Raw genomic sequence first — 5,900 nt, 5'->3', positions numbered from 1 at the left:
TGTTTTCATTTTTATTCAGTTCAAAAACTTTTAAATTTCTTTTGAGATTTCATCTTTGATCCATGTGTTCTTTAGAAGTTGATTGTTTAATCTGCACATAATCAGTAATTTTCCAGTTATCTTTCTGTTTTTGATTTCTAGTTTAATTACATTGTGGTCTGAAAGCAGATATTATATAATTTTGATTTTTTAAAATGCAAGGTATGTATTATGGCCCACAATGTGTTCTATCTTGGTAAATATTCTGTATGAGGTTGAGAAAAATATATATTCTGCTCTTTTTAGATGAAATATTTCTTAGATGTTTATTATATCCAGGTGATTGATGGTGCTTTTGAGATCAACTCTGGTTTTAATCATTTTCTGTCTCCTAAATCTGTTCATTTCTGATAGAAGGGTGTTGAAGTCTCCAACTAAGATAGTAGATTCATCTATTACTTCTTTCAGTTTTGTCATTTTTTGCATCACAAAGTCTGACACTCTGTTGTTAGGCACATACCTGTTCAAGATTATTGTGTCTTCCTAGAGAATTGACTCTTTTATCATGTAATACCTTTCTTTATCTTTGATAGTTTTTCTTGCTTTGAAGTTAACCAACTATTAAGTTACTCTTAATACCTCTGTTTTTTTTGGATTAATGTTAGCACTGTATATTTTCTTCATACATTTACTTTTACTCCATATGTGTCTTTATATTTGAAGGGGATTTTTTATAGACAACACATAATTGGGTCTTATTTTTTAATCACTCTGATGCTGTTTGTCTTTTAATTGGTCTATTTAGATCACTGATGTTCAAAGTGATTATTGAAATAGTTGGATTAATATCTGCCATATTTGTTAGTTTTCTATCTGTTTTGCTTATTCTTTGTTTATATTTTGCCTTTATTCTTTTCCTGCCTTTTGTGGTTTTAATTGAGCACTTTATATAATTCCATACTCTCTACTTTTTTAAAAAAGTGGTTGCCCTAGAATTAGTAATATACATTTAGAACTAATACAATTCCACTTTCAAATAGCAATATACCATTTCACAGGTAAAATGAGAACCTTATAAAAACAAAATAATTTGAATTCTCCCCTCTTGTCCCTTGTATCATTGCTGTCTTTGATTTCACTTTATATAAACAAATAAACTTACGTTTATGTAATTTACTACATTGCTGCTACAATTTTGAACCAACTTTTCTTTAGACCAATTAACAATAAGAAATATAAAATGTATTATTTTATCTTCAGTTATTTCTCCTTAAATACTCTTCCTTTATGTAGATCTGAATTTCTGCAATTTATTATTTCCCTTATCTTTAAATAACTTCTTTTAACATATCTTTCAAAGAAGGTCTACTGCAAAAAATTCCCTCAATATCTGTTTGACTGATAAAGTATTTCTCCTTCACTTTTTTGTTTATTTTTTAGTTTATTTTGACAAATAAAAAATTGTATATATTTAAGGTATACAATGTGATTTTTAATATATGCATACAGTGTGAAATATTGCCAAAATCAAACTACATATCACTGACCATAGTTAATATCTTACTTTTTGTAGCGTAAATACTTGAGATTTACTCTCTTAAGATTTTCATATGTACATTATTATTAACTGCCATCACACATTGCACATTAGGTCTTTAGAACTTATTGATTTTATAACTGAAAGTTTATACTTTTTGGTTAATATCTTTTATTTACCTCCAACTCCCAGGTTCTGGTAACTGCTATTCTATACTTTATATACTCTGTTATTATAAGTTTAATTTGTTTTTTAGATTACACATATAAGTGAGATTATGCAATTTTTGCCTTTCTGTGTCTGGTATATTTTACTTAGCATAATGTCCTTCAGGTTCATCCATATTAATGCAAATAGCAAGATTTCCTTCTTTTGTAAGCTAAATAATATTCCATTTTATTTTTCTTATCTAATATTCATTTTTTACATATTACATTTTCCTTTTTCTTTTTTCCCCCTTTTTAATCCCCCCTCCACCACCACTTCCACCCCTGACCCATGGATGTTGCCATTTTCCCTTTAAGAACTGAATCTCTGAAGGTGGGGTGTCTCCTCCCACTCGCTTGTGGTGTGCACCCAGGGCCTGATGCACTCAGGGCCTGAAATCCCCAGGGCCTAGTGCTTCCAGGACCTGGCATCCCCAGTGCACTTGGGAGACCTGGCGCACCCAGGGCCTGGCACACCTGGGGTACGGTCCATGGCTCCACCTGGGGCGTGAACCCAGGACCTTCTGCACATAAAGTAGACGTGCTAACCACTACACCATGGAGCCACCCCTATATATTACATATTTCTTATCTGTTCATCTGTCAACAGACTCTTAGATTGTTTCATGTCTTGACTGCTGTGAATAATGTTGCTTTAAATATGGAAGTGCAGTATCCCTCTGAGATTGTGATTTTATTTCCCCTGTATATATACCCAGAAATGAAATTGCTAGATCATATGATAGTTCAATTTTTAAGTTTCTGAAAAATTTCATACTGTTTTCCATAGTGACTATATCAATATACATTCTTATCAAGAGTATACAAGGGCTTCCTTTTCTACACATCCTCACCAACACTTGCTGTGTCTTGCCTTTTCGATAATGTCCAGTCTAACTGGTGTGAAGTGATGTCCCATTGTGGTTTTGACTTGCATTTTTCTGATGATTAGTGATGTTGAGCATTTCATCAGTATTCTTCCAATCCATGAACATGGGATATCTTTCCATTTATTTATTTCTTCTTCAATTACTTTCATCAGTATTTTATAGTATTCATTATATAGAACTTTCACCTCCTTCATTACATTAATTCTTAAGCTTTATGTTCCTGTTGAAATAGAACTGTTTTCTCAATTTTTTGATACTTCATTGTTAGTATATAAAACATAACTAATATATGTATGTAGTTTTATACCTTGCAAATTTACTAAATTTCTTTATTAGTTCTATTTTGCAGTTTTTTTGGTAGAGTCTTTAGCATTCTATAGTTCTCAGATCATATGATCTGCAAACAGACAATTTTACCTTTTCTTTTATGGTTTGTATGACTTTTATTTCATTTTATTGCCTAATTGCTTTGGCCATAACTACCAGTCATGAATAAAAGTGGCAAGAGTGGTCACCTTTGTCTTGTTCCTAATCTCAGAGGAAAACGTTTGAATATGATATCCGCTGTGGGCTGTCATACATAACTTTTATTATGATGAGGCATGGTCCTACTATACATAATTTGATAAGAGATCTTATCATGAAAATATATTGAATTTTGTCAAATTCTTTCTCTACATCTACTAAAATAATATTATTTTTATTTTACTAACCTTGGGATATTGTTTTAGATCTCTTGAGGTATAATGTTAGTTTTTTGCCCCAGCTTTATTGAAACACAATAGACAATTAGTTGCTTATATTTACATTATACAATTCAATGAGTTTTTTTCAATTATAATTGGCATACAATAATGAACAGTTTCAGTTGTACAGCATAGTGATCAGAGATCCACATAACTCACACAGCAATCACCCCACTAAATCTAGTAATCCTCTTCCCCCTTACATATTTATTACAACATTATTAACCATCTTCTCCAGGCTACACTCTATATCTCCATGTCTATTCTGCAACTATCCATTTGTATCTCTTTATTCCTATGCCTTTTTTTGGCCATTTCCCCAACATCCCTCCCATCTAGTAGCCCTCAAAATATTCTCTGTATCTATGAGTTTATTTCCGCTTTTGTTGTTGTTGTTGTTGATTTTGTTCTATAGATTCCACATGTACGTGAAATCATGCAATATTTGTCTTTCTCTATCTGACCCATTTCATTAAGTACAATACCCTCTAGGTCTATCCAGGCAATATCTTTTTCCAATCCCTTCCTTTTAGTCTGTATGTGTCATTTAATCTGAAGTGAGTCTCTTGTAGGCAGCATATGTAGGGGTCTTGTTTTCTTATCCATTCAGCCACTCTATCTTTTGATTGGAGTACTTAATTCTTTTCCATCTGAGGCACTTGTTGATAGGAATGTAGTTATTACTATTCTTTATTCTTGTTTTTGGTACTTTTTCTTCTTAAAAAAGTCCCTCCAACATTTCCTGTAATACTAGCTTGGTGTTGATAAATTCCTTTAGCTTATTTTTGTCTGGAAAGCTCTTTGTCCGTCCTTTGATTCTAAATGATAGCTTTGCTGAATAAAGTATTCTTGGTTGTAAGATCCTGGGTTTTCATCTCTTTGAAAATTTTGTGCCAAGTCCTCTCTCCTGCATAGTTTCTTTTGAGAAATCAGCTGTCAGTCTTATGGGTGCTCACTTGTAGGTAACTAACTGCTTTCTCTTGCTGGTTTTAAGATTCTCTTTGCATTTAACCTTTGGCATATAAATTATGATGTGTCTTGGTGTGGATCTCTTTGGATTCCTGTTTTTTGGGATTCTCTGAGTTTCCCGGGGTTGTTTGTCTATTTCCTTTACCAGGTTAGAGAAGTTTTCCAATGTTTTTTCTTCAAATAGCTCTTCAACATCTTGTTTTCTTTCAGGTATCCCTATGACATGGATATTTTTATAATTAATAGTGTCCCATAGGCTCCTTATATTATTATTATAGTCTTAGCTTTTTTTTTTTCTTGCTATTCTGATTGAGTGTCCATTGGCTTCCACATCCTCTATATTGGTGGTTCAATCCTCTTCTTTATCCACTCTATTCCATCTAATATATTCTTAATCTCAGATAATATGTTCTTCATTTCTGACTGGTTCTCTTTTATAATTTCCATTTTTATGTTTTTTTATTTCTTTGTTAAAGTTCTCACTGAGTTCATCTACACTTCCCCGAAGTTCATTGAGAATTCTTATTACCAGTGTTTTGAACTCTGCATCTGTTAGATTGCTTGACTTCATTATTCCTGGGTCTGTTCTTTCTATTCTCTCATATGGTTTCTGATTCTTTGCCTTTCCATTTTGATTGTCTTTCTGTGTCTGTTTTTGTGTACTAAGCAAAGCTCCTAGATTTCCCAGTCTTATTAGTGTGGCTTTACGTGGTAGGTGTCCAGTGCCACAGTTCTGAGAGACGTTCAGCTGCAGGCCAAGTTAAGCCCCAGCCTGTGTCCCTTGGGGCCAGCTGTTAAGATTCAGCAAGCAATCCACATATTCTGTGATTATAGTTGCCTCAAGAAACCACACCAGAAACTGAGGTCAGCTGCCACCAGTGTGAGTCTAGGCGCTGCTCAGCAAGGAGCACCTGACTCATGAAGGACACACCTGGATGTTGCTTGGGTGGGGCCATGAGTTGGGGGAGATGGAGTTTCAGGGAATCCTCTAGGTGAAACTACCTCTGTTATCCAGTTTGATAATGATTCCATTATGGTGGTGCTGGGTCAGCAAACTGGGATGAGGAAGGGCTCAAGAGAGAAACAATGTATACCACTGACATTTCTGTCTGGGAGAGATCCTTACCTCAGGCCTTCACTCTGAGGACTCAGTGTCCCCCTGTAAGTCCCTGATGCTCCCTACACAGCCAACCCAGCTCTGGTGCTCAGAGTGAGCAGGTCCATCACTGGGAAAGTTCGCTCCTGGACATGGCCTCTTTAAGAGGCCTCTGCAGCTTCTGGCTGCCACCGCCACAGCAGCAGTCTCTGTCCCACTCGGCTGCTTGGGACCTGGTGCCTCATGTTTTTGCCCCCTCCATCTCCCCCAACTCATGGCCCCACCCGAGCAACATCCAGGTGTGTCCTTCATGAGTCAGGTGCTCCTTGCTGAGCAGCGCCTAGACTCACACTGGTGGCAGCTGACCTCAGTTTCTGGTGTGGTTTCTTGAGGCAACTATAATCACAGAATATGTGGATTGCTTGCTGAATCTTAACAGCTGGCCCCAAGGGACACAGGCTGGGGCTTAACTTGGCC

At 35.5% G+C, this 5,900-nt stretch overlaps 1 non-coding gene across 1 annotated transcript; it reads right to left on the bottom strand.

Moving 5' to 3' along the window:
• Positions 1–2,214: 2,214 nt before the first annotated feature.
• Positions 2,215–2,288, bottom strand: TRNAI-UAU (transfer RNA isoleucine (anticodon UAU)). The gene has a single exon. It is a non-coding gene; the product is annotated as a tRNA-Ile (tRNA).
• Between the last annotated feature and the right edge of the window lie 3,612 nt (positions 2,289–5,900).

Source organism: Pteropus medius, unplaced genomic scaffold (genome assembly GCF_902729225.1).
Source record: "Pteropus medius unplaced genomic scaffold, Ma_sr-lr_union100, whole genome shotgun sequence".
Classification (NCBI taxonomy): domain Eukaryota; kingdom Metazoa; phylum Chordata; class Mammalia; order Chiroptera; family Pteropodidae; genus Pteropus; species Pteropus medius.
This window is presented reverse-complemented; position numbering and strand designations above follow the sequence as displayed.